At 45.2% G+C, this 12,909-nt stretch overlaps 1 long non-coding RNA gene across 1 annotated transcript; it reads right to left on the bottom strand.

Annotated features, from left to right (window-relative positions):
* Positions 1-5,118: 5,118 nt before the first annotated feature.
* On the bottom strand, positions 5,119-11,770 carry LOC140253136 (uncharacterized). Its single transcript, XR_011903785.1, has 3 exons — positions 11,658-11,770; positions 8,717-8,950; positions 5,119-8,404 (listed from the first exon to the last, which is right to left on the bottom strand). It is a non-coding gene; the product is annotated as an uncharacterized lncRNA (long non-coding RNA).
* Positions 11,771-12,909: the final 1,139 nt, after the last annotated feature.

Raw genomic sequence — 12,909 nt, 5'->3', positions numbered from 1 at the left:
CTCAAGCATGCTTTTGTCCCAGAATCATGGTATGACCTTAGTTGGAAGAGGCCTTAAGGATGACTGAGGCCCAGGCCCCACGCTGTGGGCAGGGAGGCCAACCACTCAAATTGCCCAGGAGAACAAGGCCAGGCTGGATGTGGCTCTGGGCAGCCTGGGCTGCTGGTTGGTGACCCTGCACACAGCAGGGGGTTGGAATGGATGAGCACTGTGGGCCTTTGCAACCCAGGCCATGCTGTGATTCTACGAACACTTAACACCAGCATCAAGGCTTTCCTCTGCTGGTGCCCTGAGTGGCTTTCACAGCCCTTGGAACAATCTTGTTCTGATGACCTACCAAGGCAACCAAAATTACAGGAAAATAAGCATGGACACGGTTCCACAGACTTGCACACGCACCCTTCCCGAATCACTTTGAGAGCAGGCTTGTGTTTCTCAGAAGTAATCAGAGAATCCTAGAATGGGCTGGTTTGCAAAGGCCCCAAAACTTCCTGCTAAGATCCAACTTGAACCTCCCCTGTCTCAGTTTCAAACCATTTCTTATTTTTCATTGCTCAGTTTGGGGTCTGACTTTCAAGGAACTTCCTGAAATAGCGGTTCCTGACATTCCTGCCTGGCCATTAATTAGAGATGCAGGTGCCTCCACGAAGCATCTCATTTGAACGTTTTTGCTTCCACGCTCTGAGCTATTGACTTCCTCCTTGCTAATCAGCTGCACAGCACAGAGCTAACACTTTAATTACCCGTCAATTAAAAGTAGTTTCCAAAATGAAAATAAAACCAAGGAAATGATTTTTCTGGCAAGCGCAATGGATGTATGGCTGCCATCGGTGCAGACAAGGATTACTTTATCTCTTTGGTAGGCAAGACGAGCTCTGAAAGTTCTGATTTTAACTCCTGGTAAAATCACGTTGGCATTTCAGAGACATTTTGGCCAAACACTACGGAAACATTTGGTCACATCCTTCCAACCCTTAATTTCTTCCTTAAATGTGCTTTTTAATATGTCACAGTTGTTAAATTTGTAACAATAATTCCCTTGAGACCAAGCAACGGCGCTTGGTATGCGAAAAATGAACAATGCATTTGCATCAGTAAATCAAGAGGAAATTTTAAATAAACGTTTAATTGAGTACAAATAGTCTGAATGTTACTTTAATGAAATCTGACCATTCTGTAGGCTGATTTTAGCAGCAGGATGTCCTAAATAAGCTCAGCTAAAACATATGCTGCCCTACGCCTTTTGAGTTGTAACACAACTGCCTGGATTCGCTTCTTCTGATGGCTTTATGGCTTTTAGTCAAGCAAGGAAACGCACTTAAATTGATTTCCAAACTTTCGCTTCTTAAAAATGACCATCAAAATCCTGGAAACAACCCTTGCAGCGTATTGGCACTCTCAGCCTCTTTGGATGGGAGGGAAGAAGGCTTGAGATTTGTATACAAAAAGACTCGTATAAATTCCTGCTAAATCTCATACAGAATTTGAGTACACCAGTATTGGGTTAATTGATGCCCTTGGAGCAGGGGCTGCTCTGGGCAAGGAGGGCACAAAGATGGCGTGTTTCCCTGCTAGAACTGCCCTCATCTACTCTGGAATGAAAGCTTCTGTTCTTGCTGCCCCAAGGCTGCATTATATAAATCTTTGGGACTAGTAATTAACAACTTATTTAACCTGTCTCGCAAAGCACGGAGGACATTTCTAGGCCCTGTGAAAATGCTAAAAGTACCGTTAACCTGCGTGTTTCTCAGCCAATACAAACAGCTTTCAGTACGTCTGCATCTCCCTCCAGGGCTCAGGGCTGCAGCCCTTCTGATTTTAATGGGATCTCTCCTTTCGGAACACAGCGCCCACTGTGTGCTATGGTGGCAGCAGGACCATTCAGAATAGGAACGGATTCATTTGCTTTTTCCTTTAAAAAAGCAAAATCAGCCCATTTCAGACTCTGGTTGCTGAGGCAGACATCCCATAGTGCTTTTAGCCTTGAGCATTTACTCAGACCTCCTTTTGGCTTCAGTACGAGCGCAAACAGTACAATTTAACAGATACATCAGTGCCCTGGGATTCAGAAGCCCAGCCATCAGCTCTGCTGCTAACCATTGCCACCTGCTTTACCTCTCAGCACTCTTGCTCCTCTCCCACTCCGTGTCTGCCCTGTCTATTTGAACTGAGCTTCTTAATGCAAATACCATCTTCCTGTAAAAGCTCTCAGTGCCCAGCGCCGGAGCCTTGATGTCTTTGGGGACTATCAAACACACAGAAAATAAGAACACAGGCAGTCCTTCCCTGTTGGCTTTATTAATAAACGCGGGTATTTCAGCCATGATGTATTAGCCTTGTGCTCTCCACTTCTGTTATCTCTAATTAGCTATCTGCTAAAGCTGTTCCCTTCTGAACAGCGTAATCCTTCCCCATCTTCTTAACCCATTGCCCCATGCTATTTATCAAGACTACATTCAGAGAAACATTAGTACAGTTGCAAATTCAATCACTCCACGCTTGGAGAATGCACAGCCCAAGATGGCCCACGCCTGAAGTCCTCGGAGTGCAGGCAATGATGTACATGCCTTTTTTCTATGATCAACCCATTTATTTCCTCAGCTGGCCTTAGACATTCTCTGTCACGGACAGCAGAAGTGGCAGAGGTGGTGAGGAACTCAGCATGGCGGGATGTCATGTCTCTGGCTGCAGCTTGGAAAGAAATGAACATTTTGTGGACTAGATGACCTTTCAAGGTCCCTTCCAACTCAAATGATCCTATGCTCTTTCCACTGCTGTCCTACAGTCTGGCTCCTACAGCACAGCCCTTTCAAACTGACCTGCTTTGAAAACCACGATTTGTGTGGCTATCTTGAGTTCCTGGTTCTACACCTGATCCTGGTACTCCTCCCTATAACACTTCATGTCCCATCTATGTATCTCTTCCATACACACTGGTTCTCTGCCATAGAATCACTGAGGTAGGAAAAGACCTCTAAGATCTTCCAGTCCAACCATCCACCTACCACCAATATTTTCCACTAAGCCACATCCCTCAGTACATCTCAACATTCCTTGAACACCTCCAGGGACAGTGACTCCACCACCTCCACGTGCAGCTCATTCCACTGCCTGACCACTCTCTTGGAGAAGAGTTATTTCCTAAGATCAGCCTGAATCTCCCCGATGCAACTTGTCCCTGCTTCCTTCTATGCACTTGGTCTACTGCACTTCCCTCCTCTACCACTGACAACTGTTTCCATCCCATACATTCCCACCACTATTGCTCCCACCTGCCTTCAGTCAACTGCATCCTTTCCCAACCAGCAGGCTCTATCCCGGTCTCCTTTGGCTTATTAGCCCCCATCTGCTTGCAAGTCCTGTTGGGCTTCCCCACCACATTGCTTCAGACATAACCTCAGAAGACTCCTGATTCCCTTCTTTTCTTTCTCCATCCTCTGTGTTCATTCTGGCCCACTCTGAATTTAAATCACAGATTCCTTTTCTGTGTTTTCTGGCCACCTCTCCTGCTGCTCTCAGCCTCTCTCCAGCACTACATGGACTACTGAAGACCTGAGACAGGCAAACCCTACAAGGATTTTAGCTAAATCTTCACTGAACTCATCCAAACTGAGATTTTTTTTGTCCTCTGATTTGCCAAGGTGCAGGTGTATTTTAAAGAGCAAAACTATAACATCCCTGAAAACAAGAGAAATATAATCTGTGAAGAGATGAGGTAAGAAAAGCTTTTAGTGAGTCATTCTTCTGAATGAAATTCTTATACTCAGTCACCAGAAGGGTACCTGCTGCTTCTGGGCAGATATTTTTAAGCTCTTGATTCATTAATTGCATTTCACCTGATAAGGTTCTGGGACAGTACCAAAAATAACTGTATTCTCCACTCAGACGTGTCTCAAATGGTGCCATGTGATGATGGGAGAACATGCAATCACGTAACCTTCAGAGCTCAGTTCCCAACAACCCAAACTAAACACCAAAGTCTTTCTAGCTGAACCCCTCAACGTTACCAGGACAGTTTCATCCAGGAACAAATCCACTTAATGTTTGCTCACATCACCACTGCTAGCCATGCATATCATGAACATGGTTTCAAACTATTTCTGTGAGTACAATAAAAGGCAGCATGTCCTTAACCAAAGCAACAACTGGCACGACTGGATGGATCTCCAATATTGCAGAAACAAAGGGCAGCTAATAGCCTAATCACATTCCACTCCACTTCCTCAGGCAGAAACCACCAGCACCCTCCCTCACTTCACCTCTTCGCAAGACTGGATCACATCTCTAAAAAAAATAAAGCTTCCAAAGAAATGCAGCCGCAGCAGCACAGCCAGCAGCTGTGCAGGTAGCAAATTCCCCCAGGAGCCGGTCAGACAATGCTAGTGCTCGTTAGGTCTGGGTGGGACGGCAGAAAAGGGAACGCACATTTCCCTTCATTCATCAAATTGAAACGAGACTTCAGAAAAGAAAAACCCCCAAACACCCAGCAGTTGGCAGAGCCCAGGACTGGGGACAAACCAGGAGAAAGAGACACTTTGATCATTAAAACTGCAAGTGAAGGTTAAAATAAGTTGTTACATAAAGGGGATTCTTTAGTTCCAGGAATGTTTGATCCGATTCACGGCAAAGGATGTGCACCCATTTCTAACGGAAAATCCTTTAGCTTTGGTATGAATTTATCTAACCGGCCAGACAAATTGCTCATATCAAACTGTCATTTGGATGTTCAGCCATTGAAAACACAGTTAAAGCATGTCCCTTAATTAGAAATCCCGTGGAAATGAAAACAATCCTCTCTGGCATCTGGTTACCCTGGATGGTAAGTTGGACTTATCATCTGGCACGGTCCCCTTCCTGTTTGCGTGGGTGGACCGAGGCAGACGTGGAATTCTGCTCCCCTTCCAAGAGCCCTCGGAGACGTGCAGCCTCCCAGGGCAGCGCTTTGTCCCGCTGCAAACAGGTCTGGTAGACACAGCGAGCTGCCCAGATTAGGGGTGGATGGGATAGGAGGCGTCTGCTCAGCAGGGACCAAGAGGAGCTTAACAATATTTAAAGAGATCAATATATTTTCAGTCTGTTTCGTTTCACCAGAGCGGAGTCTCTTTGATCAGGATGCATTTGTTTTCCAGAAAACTCTTTATTCATCTGCTGGGAAAAAAACAGCACAACTCCACCATGGCCTTCACCTCCTGGAAGGAGCAGGTAATTCAGCAGTCCTTCCAGCCATGTCCTTCCTATTGCTGGCCTTGTATTACTCAATGCTTTCTTCCTAGCCCCGTGTCCCAGCAGCTCGCTATTACGTAAGAATTCCAGTCTCATTAAAACAGGCCTCAAAACCTCACAGTTGTGGGGAAAACCCTAAAAGATTGATTCCAAAGGCTAAAATGCAATAGCCGCGTTTTTAGCAGGGTGAACAGTTAACCACTGGGATGATTGCATTGGGGTACGGTAAGTTCTGTATCACAGAATTATCTCAGTCAAATAGCAAATCCTTTCCCCGTGCAGACCGGCCAAAGCACAAGCTTTGAGCTCTACCAGGAACAATCCCACCACACAGTGAAATTCGCTGCCTTGTGTTTTGCCAGTCAGCTCAGAGAAGCACAGCCATTCCTTGGGACCTTGCGTGCCAGACAATGGGAAGAGAGCCCAAAGTGCTCTGGTTTTGTTCTTGGGGTGACAAACTCATGATGCACGTTGGCATTGGTGATACACCGCTTTTCATTTATCTGTAAACGTTTGTTTACAGCCCCTGCTTATGTAAGGTTTGGGATGTTGCTCACATCTAAGGAAACGTTAGACTCCCAGATGCCAGACAACTCAGCCAGGTGGACTCAGGCTGAACTACGTAGCTTTTCACCAGAAACAAATGTAGCTATTTCTCCCCTCCATCAGGAAGAGTTCTTGAAATGGTTACCAGACCCAAGCATGCACGCAAGAAAGCCTCATGCCTCAGATTTCCCAGGTTTTACATAGATTACAGACCAGATTCATGGAAGCTGAATGCCCCCTTATCCCACAGAAGAGCCTGGGGAGACTGAAGAAACCTCATGTGGGCTCCACACAGGTGGGTTCTGAGGTATGAAGACAGGAATGGAACGAGGGGAATCTGCTCTGTGCCAATCATTCTCTGGGAAGCCTACTCGTGCTATGAGACCAGTATAACAACTTCAATGTGATTCTTCTCCCTTTCTACCACTTTCCACTCAAGACATTCCCCTGTGCCTGGCTAAGCTTCCCAGGACACAGGATGAAGAGAGGAGCTTGACTGCATGAAGTAACAAGAAATAAAAGTAGGGTATTAAACAGGACGTTGCTGTAGAGTAACAGGAAGGGTGGAAAGGAATGGGCTCATGCATATTACAGTCCTATAAAAGAGAAAGAATTCTTAAATGAGTATTAAAGAGGGCTAACTCGGTCACAGCATGAGAAAACTAGTTTAATCACCTATTGTGCAGCTGTAGTTAATTTTGTGTCGACTTTACACACAGCCCAGCTATCATGCAATGCCCTGTACAGTCACCATGGGTGATGCTTCACTTTTATCATGGGTGCTATTAATGACACCATTACTCGGGTAAATCTTCCATCAAGCTAAGCTGGATGTTTCCTTGAGAAGGACCCGAGGTCATAAAACACCTGATGAATATACGTGGTGGGAGGATGAATCTGCTTCCTGGCTGCATGGAAGAGAAACACAGGGCGTGTGAGGATGCATAAACTCACACACATAGTTTCCACCCAGACAACCTCAGTGGGATCAGCTCCAACCATCTCTGCAACAAACCCTTAACGTCTCTCTGGTGAGAGGTGTCTCCTTGGGAAAGTCATAAAGCAGTCACAGATTTGTGAGAGTTCCAGACCTTGCTGTGGAACACAAGCTATTTTCTGAAGTGTGGCTTTGTCAGTAGCATATTCTCATCTTAGTCTATAGCCAAGCCACAACTGAATGATCAGAGAGCTAACTACTTCTAATGGCCATCTCAAAATCTAACAGGTGAACTGGTGGAGCAACACCTAAAAGACCAGCAAAAGGCTAAGTGGGAATCTTTGCTTAACCAGTTAACAGCTCGTTAAATCACTGTGTGTTAAATCAAACAGCTCCAACAAGTTGTCTGCTAAACCCTAAACAAGCCTAAAGGCATTGTGAAAACAGCTTCAATTTCCAGGAACCATGCAAAGTGTGTCACTTTGTATATCCTGAGAGGGACATCTCAGCAAGCTTAAAAGCAGTAGAAATCATATTTAGCTTGACTGGTCCAAAAGGCTACTCCCACTTGCCCAACAGCTCACCCCCTTAGGAAAAGAGCCCCAGATAATCCATATCCCCACCAGCACTGAGCACGCAGGAATAGAGTTTGCAGTCAGTGCTTTCTGCTGCCACTGGCCGACAAGATGTTAATTATCACAAAGGGCAATCACATGCTGGCATTGGCTGAGCACTGTGGTAACACCTGCAGTGTTTGCTGCCTTTAATGCCTGGCAAGAGCAGCAGCACTGCAGTGTATTACAGCACCTGCTGTCCCCAGAGCTCAGTGTGTGCGACCAGAGGAAGACCAGCCCTGTCCCTGGGGTACCAATGGGAAGTTGCAAGAGGAATCACTGATGTCACCACTTCTGATGTGGGAATCCACTGCAAACGTGCTGCTTTGCAAACGTGAAGTTCTCCAGAAGAAAGGAAATTCTGCAACTTGGGAAAAAATGCCAAGTGACTCTGCATACAATGCTTCTGTTTCCTTGTGGCCATAGAAAAGACAGTTCCTGGCTTGACTGGAATTGCCCACGTGAGTTGATGCAGGTTTTAATCCCAAACCACCAGATGGCTGAACCTCTTCTGGTGACCAGGAGAAACAGTGGAAACCATTTTTGACTCTGTGATTTTCATCGATGTTCCTCTATGGCTTGCTCTGATGGAGTCACATGGAGAGCCAGGATTCTGCTAACCTGCAGACAGTGCTGTAGCTGCAGCTTCCCAATGGAATCCTTACACCCTGATTTAGAAGCAGGAATCATTGCAATATTTCCATATACTGAGCCCTGGCCCAGAGCTCCTGGTTATCACCGCCTTTGGCTTGTATAACTTCTGATGCAAAAAGCAAACATTTATCACATGCACAAACAAGATGATATGAAAAAAAAAAAAGTTTTGTATATAATTAAATGCATGGTTTCGCAGCTAATTTGATGCAGTTCTGAAAGACAAGGACCTTCCATTACTCCAAGCCTTGTCAGTGTGCCCCTGTATCTTTGGGGAAATGTAAAGACATACACCTCAATTTTATCACTGCCATCACACTGAAGCATTAGTAGAGGTGCAAAGCAAGAAAGCAAAGTCAGTCATAAAAATCAGGGGGTAGGTCTCCAGTAATTAGTGGAAGAGGCTCCTTAAAGAAAGCATCTGAACATCCTATGAGACAAAACAGGAGATTAGCTTGTATATACCCAATGAGCATGCTATAAAAAAATCCAACAGATCTTTTTAACCCACTGTGACTTGAATAAAATATATTCACACTCCATACGTATGGAAACACCAACAGCATCATAACACAACCTTCCCGCTCCCATTTTAAGCCTTAAAATCCTCACCTACATACTGGTGCTATAATAATGACTGCTTAATTGCATGTAGAATTCCCCATTAAATATCCCACTGTAAGTCAAACTGTTCTAATTACACACACAAACAAAAACAAACAACAAGCAGAAGAAAACCTACCCATATCTAGCATGGCGATATCTATCTACAGATCCCTAGCAAAGGTCCTCCATTGTCGAGGACATATTTGCTCAATTTAACACAGGTGGGATCATGAGTACGTCTCTTCTTTCCTCTCTCCTCCAGAAGGAGCAGCTACAGCTTGCAGGATGATGGTGGAGATGGGTTGATGGCTGGACACGATGGCTTCAGTGGTCTTTCCCAACCTCAGTGATTCTGTGAGTGGTCAGAGGGCTGTAACAGACATACATTACATGCCTCGCTGAATCTGCAGCACCCTTAGACAAACTGACACCTCTACAACAATCCAACAGTGGGAAAGGTAAAAAGCCATAAAGCTGGATTAATATTAGAAGATGCCATTTCAGCCTTCCCATTGCAATACAGACTCCAACAGCAAAAATGGAACTGAGAAGGGAAGCACTGATACAGCCAGATGAGGCACCTGCAGATGCTCAGCCATCAGTCTAGAGACAGAAGACACCCTGTCCCATGCTACCACTGCCCTACGCAGCTGATCTGTGTTCATAAAGCTCCTCATTCAGGCATGACCCTGCCCACCTGCACCACCCAACAAGATCAGGCTGTGGCAGGCAGGGGAGCTCGCTCCATGTGTGTGGTCAGGCTTGCAAACACAACACTGCAGTAAGACTATAAAAGCCATCTTGAACTCAGTTTTTTCAGGGCTGATGTAACTGGGTGGGGACACTAAGAGGCTCATGATAAGCCGAATATAATGATGGTTGAAATAAAACATTTGCATATAAAATTTAACTCCTAGAATTTACTAGCAGCAGGGAGATAACAGTACAACAGGCTGATGGAGAGCCATTATGAGATCATATTCACACTGATCTGAAGCCTGTAGGCCTTGCCTTGTGGAGGAAGCACTCATTGTGTGTAGTACAGTAAGGGCGGTGTTTTGAAACAAAGAGATGAAACAGTTACTTTAACACAGCAACAGCACTGTCACTGTAAATGTGCCGTGCCGTGGATTTTATTGCATTTTCATAGCAGAAGAGGGAATTTATGATGTGATGCTACAAGTCCAGCCAGCCTTCTTCTGTCAGTGGGGTACCTCTCTTCACTCACATCTAAAATATTTGCTGATACCGAAACGTGACCAGGAGATACAAAAACAACCTTTTACAACACAAGAGAACATTCCATCCATCCAGCTCAGAGCAAAAAGAAGAAAAACAAATAGATTGAGCATCTGTTTCTGCAAAGTGTGGACGCTGCTCTGCAAATGTTTCTATTCTAAGGAAAGCGTACAGAGAGAATTACCACTGAGCTTTTGCAGACAAAGCAGCAAAGAAAAGATGCTATTACTATTGTTATCAAACGAAAGATACCTCATGTTTATCAATGCTTTTTGAGATAAGAGCTACCCAACATAGAAACACACTTGGGCTTGCCCTCCTGCAGCCAAGTATCAATACTGATGGTGTCAGGACGATGTATTCATTCTACACAGATTACACTAAGCAGCAACTAGTCCCACACAATCAAAGACCGGTCATTTATTTTCATTAGGGGGACCATTTGTAGTAGATTTCATAGACTTACAGAATCATTCAGGTTGGAAAAGATCTCCAAGGTCCTCAAGTCCAACCCCAACCCACCCCACTGTGCCCACTGAGCACAAACACAGTTCTTGAACACCCCCAGGGACTCCCACCTCTTCACTGGGCAGCTGTGCCAGTGACCAGCACTCTGAGTATAAAAGCTTCCCAATATCCAACCTGAACCTCTTCCAGTGCATTTCAAATGTGCTTGACTAAACAGAACTGGCACTTAGGCATGACAGGACCAGATCCATTCTGAACAGAAGCTAAGACTTCCCATAATTAAGAATTCAACATTAAGAATAATACAATATTTGGGAAAATTTCCTCTCTGAAAGAGCGGTCAGGCACTGGAACGAGCTGAGCAGGGAGGTGATTGAGTCATCATCCCTTGAGGTGTTCACTAAATATTCAGATGCTGTACTAAGGGATGCAGTTTAGTAGTGAAACATCGAGGGTAGGCAGATAGACTGGATGATCTTGGAGGTCTTTCAACCTTGGTGACTCTATGAATTAGAAAAACATTGTGTGATGCTGAAAATTCAGTTTGATCCAATTATTTGATGGGTTTCTGTTCACCTTAGCAGATAAAAAAAATCCTCCAGGTTCAATGAGGAAAAGAACACCTTGGCGCACGGCTTATAAGACAGCAGCAACAGATTGTGGGTTGGTTTAAATCAAGAGAGAAACAGTAAGAAAAATTACTTCAGAAGCATTTGCAGAGAGGAACATTCCACCAAGACAACGTCATCTGTCCTTACTTCCCCAAAAGCAGCATCACCAAAGCTGATCGCGGGATTTCAAGCCCTGAATGTTTCTCTGTATTGCCCAGGTGGAGAGTGAAAATACTTTATGATACCAAAAAGACAGAAGGAAGATCCTCAGGTATTAGAAAGCAGGGACCAGGATTTAATGCTTTTAGAAGGACCAGTGCCTGTGATCCACCCGCACGATGACGTGAGACGTGGGCCACAGGAGATACGACTGGCTGTGTAGTTTTAAGTAATGCACCAATAGAATGCTAAACAACAACATATGCACTGCATTTGTAATGAGATTGGACTTTTAACCTTCTAAAGCAGTGGGAAACAATAGGGCTTTTAAAAATACCAGCTCAGAGGTAAGGAGAGGGTCAGCCTCGTACAATTTATATTTATAAAGTTGCATGGCTGAGTTTCACTTTGAATTAGAAATTATTTGAAAAAGTCAGAGGAAATCAGGGGAGGAGGGAGAAAAATAATGTTGGCATAGGGGAAAGAACTCGGAGACAGCAGAAGAGATGGCAGGGGAGGCCTCTCAAAAAGCACCCAGGGAATTACGCTCCCCCAGGCCCCAGCTCACACATTGCCATTAGCAATGGCTCATCCACTTGCCTGAGATGCAACACCAAGATCTGATGGGTGCCTTCTCCTCTCTGCATACGTGGACCTCAATCAGATGTTAATTCCTTCAGAAGTACCAGGCAACAGCCATTCTCATAGGTGACCCACATGAAACTGAAGTCAGAACTTCAGCTGCTATAAATGAGATCAGAGTGAATCCAGCTGATTCACGTTAATTTAATGAACCAGATGAACTTGCCACGGAAAATGTCAGAAAGCAATGAACTGCTCTAATGACAGATGTAAGCCCGAAGCTCATTTCATACACCACACAAACCTTAGGAAAAAGGAGAGCAGGAATCGAGCCCCATACCAGAACATCTGCACTGGGTCTGGGCAGAGGGCCATGCTTCAACCCCATACAAAACCAGGAGTTCCCCATGAGGCAAGCAGTCACGTCCTCCATCCTAATTCCTCTCTTGCCTTGTGCTGAGGAGAAGGGAGCCCTTCTCTCCAGTTCAATCCAGCACAACCCTGAGCTCAGCAGGTCTAAGTGAGAGCTGCAGGCTTTGCCCACAACTTCACATACCAGGCTAAAGGCAATTTGATGACATTTCCCTCCCCAGACAGGTTCCAACAGCAGCAAAGCAAATAAAAGAAGGAAAAGAAGGAAAAAAGAAAAGGAGGATTTGAGATTGCCAAATTCTGACACCATTTTTGTTAGAAAAATGGGACTAGACAGGATGGCAGGGAACTCAGATCTCTGCAACCTCAGCAAACACACAGAGCTGTTTCAGGAGGACCCAAAGGACGTTTCCTTCACCTTATCAGATATTACAGGCCAGTGGACATCATTACTCAATACCCTACTGAACCAACCGCGGTCATCTGGGAAAAGACCAAGTGCTACAACCCTGACCTGCCTCAGGTAAAGTGCAGGAGATCAGCAGAGCATCACCAACACAGCCACGGGAATGTGTTACACGAAAGAACTTAGCAAACATAATGTTGTCCCAGTTCACAGGGACAACAGAAAGAAACCTCAAGCTTCCTGTCAGGGACATGGAAGGAGTTAAGAGAAGGCCGTTATGTCAGCAGTGGTACAACCTGCACAGCCCTGCTGTCCTACAGCCCCATGTTGCCCTGTCAGCCACAGACATGCAGACTTTAGATGCTGGGGATAGGGTTCGGGTAAAGGCCCTTTCTTGGGCCTGACCCTTCAGCACACTTTTCTGTTTTCCAGCTCTGTGGAAGCAGTCTGCCTGCCACGATCCACCCAGGCACTGCCCGTGTCACTCAGAAG

Source organism: Excalfactoria chinensis, chromosome 5, assembly GCF_039878825.1.
Source record: "Excalfactoria chinensis isolate bCotChi1 chromosome 5, bCotChi1.hap2, whole genome shotgun sequence".
Taxonomy (NCBI): domain Eukaryota; kingdom Metazoa; phylum Chordata; class Aves; order Galliformes; family Phasianidae; genus Excalfactoria; species Excalfactoria chinensis.
This window is presented reverse-complemented; position numbering and strand designations above follow the sequence as displayed.